At 34.9% G+C, this 14,735-nt stretch overlaps 1 protein-coding gene and 1 long non-coding RNA gene across 2 annotated transcripts in view; both read left to right on the top strand.

Annotated features, from left to right (window-relative positions):
* Positions 1–14,735, top strand: part of LOC140168988 (galactose-3-O-sulfotransferase 3-like) — a 72,095-nt gene that overhangs the window by 18,207 nt on the left and 39,153 nt on the right. The window lies entirely within an intron of this gene.
* On the top strand, positions 8,437–9,959 carry LOC140169881 (uncharacterized). The gene is made up of 2 exons (XR_011861423.1): positions 8,437–8,948; positions 8,987–9,959. It is a non-coding gene; the product is annotated as an uncharacterized lncRNA (long non-coding RNA).

The raw sequence follows: 14,735 nt of genomic DNA, 5'->3' as shown, positions 1-14,735 counted from the left end.
TTTTATCAATAGAAATGAAATGTTTGGAATGTGTTCTTCATAGACAGGACTGGAATTTGAACTAGAATTATGATAATCATGTGATGTCTTGGGGGTCTACCGGGAGGTCAAAGGTCAAATTCAAATTTTAATAATTATTGCTGTATACTATTTTGATGCTGCCATAGCAACAACATAGTTCCCAAGCTTGGAATTAAAAACTTCTAGTTCAATTTATAGCCCTGCGTATCAGCAACACACAGTGTGGACATGCGTTCGCGAAAAAAAGTTTTCGAGATATCAGCAATTTTGTGAATTTTAGTCGAGAAACACTGTTTTTAGGATTTTCTATATTTTCGAAACACTGCTTTATTATAATTTTGATTTGGAAACGAAACACTTGAATTATCACAAATAATTATGATAATGATTATTTTGTTAGATATGGTTTTTTAAAGGGAAAAACGTTAAATATCGCAGTTTGAGAAAACAATAAAATACATAAGAATTAATTTTTAAAAATTTGCCTCGCAAAGTTACATTTTTGAATATAACTTTTGAATGGAAGCTCCGATTGTTTTCAAACAAAAAGCAGAAGAAAGGGATTTTTTCCTTAATTCTAATTTGTAATGTCATCATGCAATCATGTGTTCTTACTCAGTTCTTTACTCAAAAATAAGATAATTTTTGCCCACAACCGGGGAGATTCCACCTTAAGATATTTGAAAAAGAAACAGGAAATTGTGGTAAAAGTCTTCAAAGAAAAGTGCTAGCTTACCCTTAGACCCAAGGTGATTTATACTTTACAAATTCCAAAGTTCAATTTAAAACCCTATTTATTTTCAATTTTGCCTCATTTTAGGCACGTCCCTGGGTCCACCAAAAGGGTTTGCAACCTTTTCACAAATCGTATGGGATGGTCCATTCTTAACTAAGGGAGGGCATAGACTTGAATTTAAAAAAAATTCACCCAAGAGGCCTCAAAGGGTTAATTTTGATGATAATACAATAAAAGTTAAAAAACAGGTGATATGTATGAATGGTTGTAGTTCGAACTAGGGACATGTCACTCTGACACTTAGAACTGTCTTGGCTGCCCTTTCAATTGTTATACCGTTCCGGTTATTGGATAGGGTGTATAGGTGATGATGGTCCACCAGGTTTTGTTGTATGAAATTATGTGAGGCTATATAAGTGTATAAGTATGCAAGGAATGCATTTATGTAAGCCAGGCCTATGTTCTGAAAATCTTAGTTCATGTTCACATTTTATAATAAACTAATGTTTCAACAGTGAGTTTCACCCCAATTACTAGCAAATATTGCTATTTTGCCAGATATACACCCTGATACGGATAGTTGAATGAATACTATCTCAAGCGCATCTATTTATTATAATTGTAACATTATTCCCCATTGTTCTAAATTGATTGATTCAAAAAAAGTTTATAGTACTTGACGTTCTACTGCATTTTATAAGAATATCGCAGGAAACAACCAAAAAAAGAAATGGGGGTTTCAAATTGAACTTTGGAATTTGAAAAGTATAAACCATGCTGGGTCTAAGGTGTGCCAACACTTTTCTTTGATGGTTTTGACCACAATTTTGTAATTTTTAAAATATCTTTAAAAAAATCCAATAATCTAAGCTAACTGAATGGACAGTAGCATCCTCTTCTTATGGTAACAACAAACAATTGACTGTTTTGTTGACATTTTTGAAGAAAATGTTGAAAAAAAAATTTCTTTTCAAGAAATTGAGGGTCATCAATAAACCAAAATGGCTGAAATTGCATCCTGAATCTGCTGCATATCCCTGTACCCACTAAGAACCCTCCTCATGGAGTCCGAAATTTTAGAAATCATTTGAGACCCCAAAAAGACAAAGACATTTTAAATACTTTATTATTGATTATGATATCATAATTATGCTTTGTTCAGTGAAATTGCTTGCATAAAGGTATAACACCAAAAATTGAGGCACACAGTGTTTCAGTTCTTCCAAAACAGAATAAACAATACCCCCTGGGAAATGTGTTATACCCCTCAAAGGAAAAGTTCACTATTGAAAGGGTACAAAATTTTTTGAAACAAACCTTGCTTGAGATTCCATCAACTGCATAAATGTTTACTGTTTGGTCTTTATTTTCTTGCAGAGAACCAATGTCAACATAAGGCTCCACAATGCCTGTGCATATCTTCAATTTGGCACAATGTGCAGAGGAGGACAAAGGATTTCTCCAGGCAGAGAACTAGAAGAACCATAATGTTATCAACAAAGTTGTGGCAGGCTAAATGCATCCATACATAGAGCACAAGACATATGTGTATGATCATGGACATCTGATAAGTCAAAAAATGTATGAGTACAAGATGCCATCAGACTCTTACAGAACAAGTGTTGTTCATATGGTCATTTAAATGATCCTGTACTGTGTAGCCAGATAATGTAGCTGCCGGGCGAAGTTCGCTATTCCCAAGGTTCGGTATTCTGAATGTTTGCTATTCCGAATGTTCACTATTCTGAAAATTAAAAAGGTTCTCTATTGCTAAGGTTCTCAATTCTGAAAACAGAAAAGGTTCTCTATTCTGAATATGAAAATGGTTTCTCTATTCCAATATGAAAATGGTTTCTCTATTCCAATATGAAAATGGTGTCTCTATTCCACAATGAAAATACGGGTTCTTTATTCTAAAACGAAAAAATATTTATTCTGAAAAATAACTGTGTTTTCAATTCCGAATATGAAAAAGTTCCCTATTCGAATATGAAAAAAGGTTCTCCATTCCAAAATCTAAAAAGGTTCTTTATTCGAAATGAGTCGCTGTGATCTCTATTTCAATTATAAAAGAGTTTCCTTTTTCTGAATCTGTCGTTGTTGAATCATGTTGCACTCTCTAGCAAAGTCCTTAAGGTTTGGTGGTATGATATAGGCCTGTGCAGTGTAATTTAGGGTGCTTTGCCATAGTTTAGGGTTGGATGGTATGCCATTGGGTTTTGACAGTATGTTTTTACGGAATGGGTTGCGAGAGCACATAATGGCTCCAATAAACCAGGGACCATTTTTCTTACCAGCTTGGGTCGAAAACTCTCTATTTATACTACTATTACGGGGTGAAAATCCATAGAATATCTGTTTATATTTTGGTAAACTTTTAGTATTATTTCCAGGGATATTTCTGGAATCTATAGCAATGAAAATCAAACCGTCATTTGGATTGAACCATGTTGAATTTTAGGCCATTTTACTGAAGCTAATAATTAGGAGGGTTAGGCATGCGCAAAGGATCATGGGTAAATTTAGGTCTCATACAGTGGTGTAGCCTGGGTAAAGGGGAGCAGCTCCCCTCCCCGTGAGAAGTCTTGCACAAGGGATTGTTTCAATGGAGAATGAATGGTGCAAACAATGCCAAAATAAAATAAAATATGAAATTTATATGTTTCTGCATATCAGAAATATTTATAAAACATTTTCAAGATGTTTTTCTGTGATTTCTCAACCAATCTAAAACCACACTTTTAACATTATTATAACATTTTAAAAACAGCAAATGTTGTGAAAATGTTTTGTGTTGGCTATGCTATCAGCTATCTTCAGTAGATAGCAATGACTTCACAGAACAATCTGCTATCTTCCTTTGATAGCACTGACTTCACATAGTCATCAGCTATCTTGAGTGGATATTAATGACTTCTTATAGCCATCAGCTATCTTCAGTAGATAGCAATGACTTCGTAGTCATCAGTTACATTCAGTAGATATTAATGACTTATCATAGCCATCAGCAGTATATATATCTTCAGTATATAGAAATGACTTCACAAAGCCATCGGCTAACCTCAGTATATAATTTTTTTTCCTTGGTTATAGCTATATTCAGTGTAAAGTTTGTCAAAATTTACCCCTTCTCAGGCACATTTCTCCATGGAAGCAGTAAAATATCAGTCACTGAATGAAACATGTCTAGCATTGATTCTGGGGTATAGGCCTAGTCCATGCAGTCATCATGGTAAAGCCCCACAATGTTACGCAAGTGAGTGTTTCTGACAAAATTTAGACTAATATTTTAGTCGACATATGACAAATTCGTTTGCTACGTGTGTCTCTTTTAACATAATTAGCTAGGAACAAAAACAAGACTCATCTCAAGTAGAGGTGATTTCAAATCATCCCCAAGTCACATGGTTTGAGAGTACAGCTAGAACATTCCCTAAACCATGACTTTGGGATGATTTGAAGTAACCTTCAGATGAGATGATTCTGGTATTTATTCCTAGCTATCAGTACGACGGCATCTTAGCTCACTTCCGGTAATTTTTACCGGCATGACCTTTGCTGTGTTGAAAAATGTTGAAAATAAGACGACAAAGATGGTTTTTTGGAAATACTAAAAAAATGGAATACACAAGCCATTTCTCGCTTAATTCCTGTACTGGGCCCATAGATAAGATATGAAACATGAGTTTAAAGCAAACAGTAACGTGTAAAAGTCCAATTATTGTGGACAAAATGAATGTTTATTGTGCGTGAAGTAGCCTATTGTGGACAAAATGAATGTTTATTGTGTGTGAAGTAGCCTAAAATTAAGAAAAAATGCATGTCACGATCACCAAAATGGTTATATCTACAACTATGAGCAAACGCCGGTCGTATGCTTTTCCGTAATGATAGATATTAACTAATGTGAGCTTGTATTAAATTTTCAGCAAAAATGATTTGTGGAATAATCGAATCGTAGGTTGGAAAGTTGCTTTCAAAACAGCTTCGTGTCACAATTGTGCGTGACCATTGGTGACCAGTGTCACTAGCAAAATAGCCGCTGGCTCTGTCCATATATATATCGATTAATAATTGTCAGAATCGTCCAGTTGACTCCAGTGATATATATTTATTCATACAAAATACTACCATGTCTTACAAAATATCGAGGTCAATATAAAAAGTAATTTCATCCCATTTGACTGAACTTACAAACAGTTTAAAAAAGATTATTGTTGAACGAGACACTGAATTAGAAATAACATTGTAAAAGGTGCAAGAATAAGGTAGCAAGATGTGATGGTCTAGTGGCTAGGGCCGTGCCTGTAGTCAAAGCGGAGGTTGAAAGTTTTTTTTTTTTTTAAATTATGAAAATATTTACGATATTAGTAAACAACTTTCAGGAAGGATTTCTGGTCATTTGAAGTAGAAATAATGAGGTAAAATGATAGAAACCATTTTTTTATCTTGACCGCTTAACTGTGGTGTTCTATTGGAGATCATCAAAGTTGCTCTTTACAACGAGCCGCTGATTCCAATTAGGTGTATATCTGGGTATGGTGTAAGGACATGTGTAAAAATTACAAATATGCCCAAAAATCAGGTTTGAAATTCGTACATTATGGCTGACGCTATATCATTATTTGATATGTACACATAAAGAAAAACATTGCAGGGAAGACTGTGGCAAAACAAACAGGTTGCATATAAATATTTCCAAATGATCATCATCATAATACTCATAGGCCTAACAGAACAAGAGAGGAAAAAAATCAAATTTCTACGGTAAGGTTCGAACAAATTTGGTTGATGATGCGTGAGATTTTACTCATTTTCCAGCATTTTGCACGAGATTTACTACCTAGGAGTGAGATTATACTACCTTGGCGTGAGACCGTGAGAAAGTGACCCAATGCGTGAGACTCACAGCCAATGCGTGAGAGTTGACAGCCCTGCTAGTGACACTAGTCACCAATGGTCATGCACGATTGCAACACAAGGCTGTTTTGAGAGTAACTTACTCCCTGTTGTAGATATAACCATTTTGGTGATCGTGACATGCAATTTTTCTCATTTTCCCGGCTACTTTGGACATGTTCAAGCTTCTTTATTTTCAATATAATTCAACTTTTACTTGTTTTTTTGATGCTTTACACAAATGTTTGGTATCTTATCTGTGGTAAAGGTATGTAATTTAAGCAAAAAACGACCTGTGTCTCCCATTTCTGGAGCTATTTCGCTAAAACATGTTTGCCAGCCAAATTTTTCAACATTGTGTTATGAAACACCGTGCTCACCAACCCGAAATAATTTTCTATCGAACAAAAGAGGTCACGGTTGCCGCCGTACTGTATTATCATGTAAAAAGAGAAATTGCCCAAATTTGTTAAAATTTATGATATATAAGGATATTATAATAGATAAGGAACAACAATGTTTAAAATTTGCTTCATTTGTATGTGATTTTGTGATGTAGGTCTACATTATACCCTAATGGTTAAATTTTGTTGAATTTTCAGTTTGTCATCTTAATATATATGCAAATTGTATGCAAAGTAGCTAGTTTTCTATTGTTCTGCACATGCAAAACATTGCAGACTCCACAGTTACAAACTTCAAACTGTTCTCTACCTTTACAAGTAATCAGAGGAACTCCAGATACATGAAGCTCTATCGAAATTGAAAAAAAAACCAGACATTTATTAGGGTTCTTCCGCACATGACACATTGGTTTAACAGTGCTTTGCTCAACTCCAATTGGTCTTATTAGAGAGCGTAAGGATGATTCAACATAGGACATGGTCTCAGATTTGAAGCAGGTTTCACTGCCAAAGTGTGTAAAAATTCACCCCAGAGTGAAAATAGCTATGTTTAATTTCTAAGGTGTCTTTTCTAGGGTAAAATTGTTTGTAGAACATGATTTTTTTATCAAAACGCATGCATCGTATATCGTTTTGCTACAAAATGTTGATTTGTGGCCGATTTTGCTCGAAAAACGCACTTTTTGGGTGACAAAAATTTTCACATGCCAACTTTGTATACTCATAGAGTCTACAATATACATAGATATGGCCCTTTAAAATGTTAACATGTCAGCTGAGGGTACTATTTGATGGATTCAGGTATTTGTTTTGTGATTGACTTAATCATTTGCACGCCAGAATCATTCAAATATGACATGCCTCGTGACAATTGACATGCCAAAATAAGCCGTTTTCGGCAAAAAAATTGATTTGAAAAATCATAACTCTTGATAGGAAGGGGCTACAGTGATGGTTGACCTACCAGTCTATGCAGTATTGAATGGGCTTTCATTTGATACCTAACTTTGTTCATTTTAACTAAGGGAAAGACTTGCAAAATGTAAAAATGTTTCCCCTACCCCTTAAAATTTTGATGTGTGTAAAAATTCCCACCATTTATAAAAATCAAGATTACAAGAAAACTACAAGAGCTATAGGCTTGAAAAACTAATCAGTTATGCACAGTATAAGTTCCTACTTGCGTATAACATTAATATCTTTCCATTCCTTCTCAATTTTCTTTTCTAATTTTTTATCAATTTGTGACATCTGTAAATTACGTAAAATTTGGCATTTCAAAAATCGCACAAAAAAAAAAAATATGAGGGCGACATGAAAAAACTAATCAGTTATTCCCATGATACAATACTACAGGGATATAGTACCAAACTTGTGCTAAAATGCATATTTTTGAGTTCTAATTTTTTATCAAATTGACTCGCCACCCCATTTTTGAGCAAAATCGGGAACAATTACTACCTGTAATATTGCGCAATCATGTGACCTATATTCAATGTGTGTGCACCAATCAGATGTCATACTTGCACTACAACATGATGTGAGCCTTGCAGAGCCTTTATAAGTGTGCCAATAGAGTTCAAATATGTTGTGATGATGTTGTCACTTATGGATCTCATATTTTTATTTCCGTCAAAAGCATATGCCTCTACTGTAATGCTCATATCAGGAAAACAGTGACAGATTGTGCATTTCTGACTTCAGAAATGAATTCTGCACAAAATTTCTGTCTAGAAAACATATTTAAAACAATATTTTTTGAAACTTTATATTTTGCCATTTTTGGCAGTCAAACCTGCTTCAAATCTGAAACCGTGTCATAGACAGATACGGAAAAATGAACCTTTTTTTATAATTTGGAATTTGTGACTCATTTTGGAATAAAGAAACCTATTTAGATTTAGGAATGGAAAACTTTATTCATATTCGGAATATAGAAATCTTATTTCATATTCGTAGTAGAGATAACTGGGACTTGTATCGTAATAAAGAACCCTTATTTGTTTTTGGAATAGAGAACCTATTTCTTCATATTCGAATAGAGAACCTTTTCATATTCGGAATAGAGAACCTTTTGTTTTCGGAATAGAGAATCTGTTTGTGTTTTGAGAATGTTAGGAATAGAGAACCTTCGGATTAGAGAACTGTTTTTTCGGATAGCGAACCTTTTCGAATAGCGAATGGTAAAATTGCATGTTCAGAAATCGAACCTTTGGAATGGCAGACCTTTGGAAAAGTGAGAGTACCCCTAGCTGCCTTTCAAAGATGGATAAGGATAGAATTCCAAAAATAGTTTCAAAAAAGTTTGTTAAATAAAAATTTGGTCTTGATCTTATTATACAAGGATCATTCAAAAGTTTTACCTCCATCGTCATATCTCTGTTATCTCATGTGCCAGGAAATTGAAATTACTCATATTTTCTATGTGCAAATTATTGCAGATTTTGTTCTGAAAATTATTTAATCAATATCTAATGCTTGCAGATAGTACAGTTTTACTGGGTATCATGTCTTTTGCCCAACACAACCAAAACATCAACAAAATCTTTCATATTGACCCTTTTCATAGTTGTTGACTTTGATTGGGTGAGCACCTGTTGGTTTAAATCGTATTAATTGGTTCATAAGTTAAAATCAAATAAGTTGCATGCACTGTTTTTATATTTTGTAAGTACAGCGTGTCCCAAAAGTAACTTAACATTGTGAATTTGCCATATCTCAAATATTTCCTACTTCATACCAAAATGGAGAACATATTCACATAGATCAATCTTTTAGAATTATTTTGATACCAAAAACAGCATTATTGATGACCCCTTGACCTTACTGTGCGACTGTACATATGTGTGTATCAAACCCACAAAAGCAAGCTCATTATTATGTTGTTTGTTCAAGCCTGAGACTAGTATAGGTATACTAGTCTCAGGTTCAAGCACATGAATGATGTGCTTCCCTGAACAATAGAGTTGGTTCACACACTGCACACGCTACATTTAGGTAAGAACATTCATGGATTACATGGCCTAGCGTAAGCGTTACTGTTGTTTTAGATTATAATTAGGATATATTGACAATATTAAACTTTACTTTAAAACAGTTGAAGTGAATATGAATTTCCTATAGATCAACAGATTCAGATTCTTTGCCGAGACAAAGTCGGACAAACTCACTCAAGCAAAGTTTAGGGAACATTTTGATGTAAATTATACAACCAGCCGAAATACAATCCAGCAACTAGTGCAGAAATTCCTATCAACTGGATCTGTTCATGATCGGGCAGGACGTGGAAGAACAGGAAGATCAGCTACAAACATCGATGTCATACGAAGAGCGGTGGCGAAAAGCCCAAGACGATCAGTTTGTCGACTTTACATGGAGAACAACTTAAGCAGTTTCCATATAAAATCCTGATAAAACAGAAAATGAAGATTACGCATTGAAAACAAACAAACAAACAATCAAACAAACATAGCAAAATTAAACAAAACAGATTTGAAAACGATAACACGTTATATCGTGTTGTCACGCCTCAAATGTCGAGACTTATATTTTGTGTTTATAAAAGTGGGTTTTACGGTACACGGTAGATATAAATGTTTGGTATCATAACATTTCTAAAAGAATTATCTACATACTGCACAATTTTTGTAACAATACTATCCCAATACAACCCAACGCGAGTTATGGCCAATTCACAATGTTAAGTTACTTTTGGGACACCCTGTACGTACATGGCACATTCTCCGATAAAGAGTTAAGTCGCATTCAGACTTGTTTCACCAGAAAGAAATGACTTTTATTAATATGACTTATTGCTTTCTAAAATGTGTGGGACTAGTGGTTGTAACATGCCTAAAAATATAAAACAATAAAGCTGATTATGCATATCCATTGATTTCCTCCATGTTGCCAGCCAAGGTGTGTTTTGTCGCATAGACTATGGTAACGCCTGACTGTTTGGAGCCACTGAATATGACCTACAACGAAAACAAAATACTAAGCCGCGAAACTTATAATGATGGTTGGCCGTGACACATCTAGTGCCCCTCTGTTACGCCATCTTCATTGGCTACCGATCCGTAAGCGTATCGAATTCAAGCTATGCACATACAAGTGTGTCAACTCACAAGCTCCGGAATACCTGCAAGAACTGATCACATTTCGCAAACCAAAGTATGCCACTCGTTCATCACTTGACAGAACACTTCTCATTGTTCCGAAAACCAGGACTCTCACCGGTGACAAAGCGTTTCAAACTCCAGGTCCTCGTCTATGGAATTCTCTTCTTTGATATTTTTAGTTTTTCAGACGAAAAGTTCATGAAATTTTAGGGTAAAATTCAGAGTTACATTCCCATGTTGTCCACATTTTTAATGCTGCATGAAACATTGATATTGGTATTTAGTGGTAAGTTGTACTTTTCTCATCCTGTCTGGGAAAGCATTGTACTAAAATGTTGGTATTTTGCAAGCATAAAATGTAACCAATGTTAACTAATTTAGGCCTATACATTTAGTGATATTACAAGAACAATGTGAAAGATATAACTTCTCATTCACCACAGGTTGAGTTTGGGAATGGGGATGAAGTAAATCAACTATTATGGAAAGGCACAAGTAAAATCCGATTATCCTCTTTTGAATATTATTCACCTGTAAAACTTGTACAAAGATTTTATTGAATGCTTTTTGTTATACAGTATTCGAACAAGTGCAAAATGTCCAATGACGTCATTCAGAGATGCTGCTTTTCAGGAAATTTCCTGATTTTGGGAAATTTTTGCTCTACCCTTCCTGTGCAAAAGAAAAGGGAAAAATGAATTTTCAGGATTTGTCCATGTTTTACAGGAAATCTTGACGACACCAAGTGGTATCTCTGGACTCATTTGCTGTGGCAGCACCAGAAAATTTTGTCTGGGGGCAAAAGGGCAGAGCTTCCGACTGGGGGACATTTTCACCTAATTTTGGCTAAAAAGTGGCTTTTCACCCCTCTTCAATTTTTCTGGGGGGCAGAGCTTCTGTCTGGGGGGAGTATTTTACCCCCATGCCCCTACCCCCACCCCCACCGTGGTGCCATCACTGCTCATTTGACGATTCCACCACCAGTGATTCTACCCATTTAATGACGTTGTGTATGATTCAGCAGTTATACCAAATGCTGCATGGCAGATTATGTTGGATCTTGCCAAAAGATAGACGGGATTGGGTACCATTTGCAATAACTTAAACCAAACATGCATGTTGGTTGACTAATTTTGTAATTTGTTGATATTTGAAGTGGTTAATAAGCTTTGCACACAGAATGTATTTAAAGAAATCATGGCCATAATAACAGGCTAAGTTGCATAAATGTATCTGAGTAACAAGTGCCTTAAATGTGAAATAATATATATTTTTGTCATCTCTGACACAGGGTTTGCAGGTTTTTGCCGCAGGAGGGAAAAATCACGGTTTTAACCACTTAAAAAATGCTGGCAAAAATGGCAATAACTAAAAAAGTGATGAATAGTTCACTTTTTTAATTTTAAAACAAATACTTAAGTTATAGAAAGTAATTTCCTGAGTGTAACAAGGCCAGATTTGGTAAGTAACATATTAAGAAATTAACGGCATGGATTTTCATTGCTCACTAGTGGATTTAACTGCAATGTGGCATATCAAATTCAAAACATTTTCATTTTAAGGACTTGGCGAGACAAAAAGTATGTTGAATGATTGATCAAAAGTTGTGTGCTATTGTTTTTAATTAGTGTTACTTTTTAATATTTGACTAACTACAAATGAGTTTTTACCAGTTTTTGGCATTTTTTGCCACTTTGCCGGCAAAACAAGGCTTTTTGCCGGCAAAAAACGAACTCTGCAGTCTGACATTATACTGACTGAGCTGCAGAGAAAGGTCACAAGGTATGAAAACAATGGAGTCAATGAAAATGAATTGGCACTTTATCAAAGATTGTAATTTATAATCATTACCTCATACAAACATTAGGCTATGCCAAAGGTCTAGCATACTTAGTTCTAAAGGTATGAAGTTTTGTGATATCTATTTTCTTGTATTTGCTTTTTTTTTCACTCCATATTTTTGCCTCTATCTCAGTTTTAAATTTGCCGCCTTTGGCTTCCATGGACCAGGTCGTGTCACTATTGTGAATTATACATTGTAAACTGCAACTCTATTTTTAGCAAAACATGATTACATTTGCTAGATCATGCAATGTACCTCTGCCCTACTTAGTGTCGCAGAAGTGACAGGGATGAAGAAAACCACTGTTGTTATCCAGGTGGTCACTGATATATGAAAGTTGTAAGCATCCGCATGAAAGAAAACACATATTTAGGGTGGTTTTGAAAAGCAAGACAGGGATCCATGATTCACTCAAAACACTCATTTTACTAGGAGTGTTTGTTCTTTTTTAAGGATGCGATCATCGCTTGAGGTAGTTTTTATAATTACCTAATTAATGGCCATTAGATTTTATTCCACTTTTGTACCATATTTCATCAGTTTAGCTTCAATATGGCAAACATGTTTGCACGCATTTGTACCATAAACTTAGTGTGTCGCCAAAAGGTGCTGCATTCACTATACTCCAAGAATTTTTTCTAACCCCTTCCCCCATGTAAAAAAGAAATCTATGCCACTGTTTATGTTATGAACAATTGCCATGTGATGGTAATACTTTGATAATGATATCCAAAATATTGGTATATGATTTCGAGGCATTGCGTCCTCTTCACTGATGCGTTTCATATGAATATATTTCAAATAAAGTATTATATGTTATAATAAACACATCAAAAAGGGAAGTCTGCACTAGTTTGAGTGGCATGCCCTGGTGGTGTGACTTTGAGCACAATAAAGTAAAAGCAGTATTAATGTATATGAACGTTTGGAAAATTTTGTAAATTGTTAGCTTCAGTATGGTACCACACTTGCGTAAATGCGATTCAATAGTTGCATGCAAATTTTCTGTGTAAAGGCATATTGGAAGGGGTGTCAACCATGCATAATGCTCTCCAAATCGAAAAGACTGTATTCAAAGTGGGTTGTTATTCGATCGATGACACTGATCGACACTCACTTCATGTGAGTGGAACATGTTAGTCTTCAATTTGGAGAGCATTATGCATGGTTTTACACAGCGTAATTTGTTTAAATGTGCAACTTTTAAAATTGCATCGAATTACGTTTATTTCTCAATCATTATGATTCGCCTTTAAAAAAATGTCATACTGCAGCTAACATCTCTATACATTCATATCAATCTTATTGCATTAAGTAATTGTGTTCTAAGTTATGACCACTCAAACTAGCAGAGACTTTCTTCTTTTGATGTGTTTGTAATTGGATTTAAACTTCCCACGGACACAACATGAATGATAACCAGTGAAAAAAAGTCCACTGGCCATCCAGAATTCAAACCGGGGACCTTTGGTTCCTGTAAAGTATTATGTTGATCAATAAAAAAGTGTTATGTACACAGTAATAGAATTGTGGTGGAGTGTGTTTACTTGAAGTTGTGTAGCGTTATTATTACAGTTGCAGTTGGTGTCAGTCCAATTCTACCATAAATAATAATAATAATAATAATAACAAGAATCACTAATAATCATCATCATCAATCAGGGATTGAGTTTTGAGGTGCATATAATAAACTGCTCAAATAAAGAAAGTCTGCAGTCATGTAACCCGTCCTACACCAAAACCTGATCTTGTTATGACAATTTAATTGATAAGGTCGTGTGCAGAATCTTGTTAGCTCCAATTTGATACAAAACACTCTAAATTCATAGAGATTGATACCAGTATATGAAATTTGATGCATATTCAAAAGTTGCAAATTAAAAACAGACCACGCGGACCTGTAGAGGTGAATAGCAGAGCGCAAACATTGACATAGCCCGAAACTACGACTAGGTCATTTCAATCGCATCGTGCCTAGTATTCATCAGTAAAGCACTGTAGCAATCCATGCGTTTTAAATTGACAATTGAATGAAGCGCGCATTTGGGATAGTCGACAGGGGCCATCGTGGGCAACAAGCTTGACCACATTGCCACGCTTAGCAATTTTGACTGCATGCATACTTTTGATTTGCAACTTTTGAAATGCACCAAATGCCATAAACCGGTGTCAATCTTTGTTACTTTTAAGTGTTTGGTATCAAATTGGAGATAACAAGAGTTTGCACACGACCGTATCAATCAAATTGTCATAACAAGATCAGGCTTCGGTGTAGAACAGGTTATGACTGCGGACTTTCTTTATTTGAGCAGTTTATGTCTATTTGTAAGTGAAATATTAGTATGTGGCACTATGGGTTTGGGATTTTAAATAGTGGAACCAATGTTTTGGGGCATCCTTAGACCTGAAATGATACAAATTTGATTGGTTCCATTCATAGTGAGAACATAACTTGAAAATAATTCCATGTTGTAATGTGAAAATTGTTCCTCACAGTAAAAAAATCAATTGTCATGTTTTTCTATGGTACTTAGTTCAGGAGTTATAAGGTCGAATAGGTCAATGTCATACATAGAGGTCCAAATTTTAAAAAATGGTCCAATTTCATCAAAACTGGTCTCAAAATACTCCCCCAAACATAAGAAATCTCAAAAAAATACTTAATTCCCTATTTTAGTGCATTTTTTTATTGTCTTGGTCCTCCTTCAGAG

Source organism: Amphiura filiformis, chromosome 14 (assembly GCF_039555335.1).
Source record: "Amphiura filiformis chromosome 14, Afil_fr2py, whole genome shotgun sequence".
NCBI classification, from domain to species: domain Eukaryota; kingdom Metazoa; phylum Echinodermata; class Ophiuroidea; order Amphilepidida; family Amphiuridae; genus Amphiura; species Amphiura filiformis.
The sequence above is the reverse complement of the archived record's forward strand: the minus strand, read 5'-3'. Positions and strand labels throughout refer to the sequence as shown.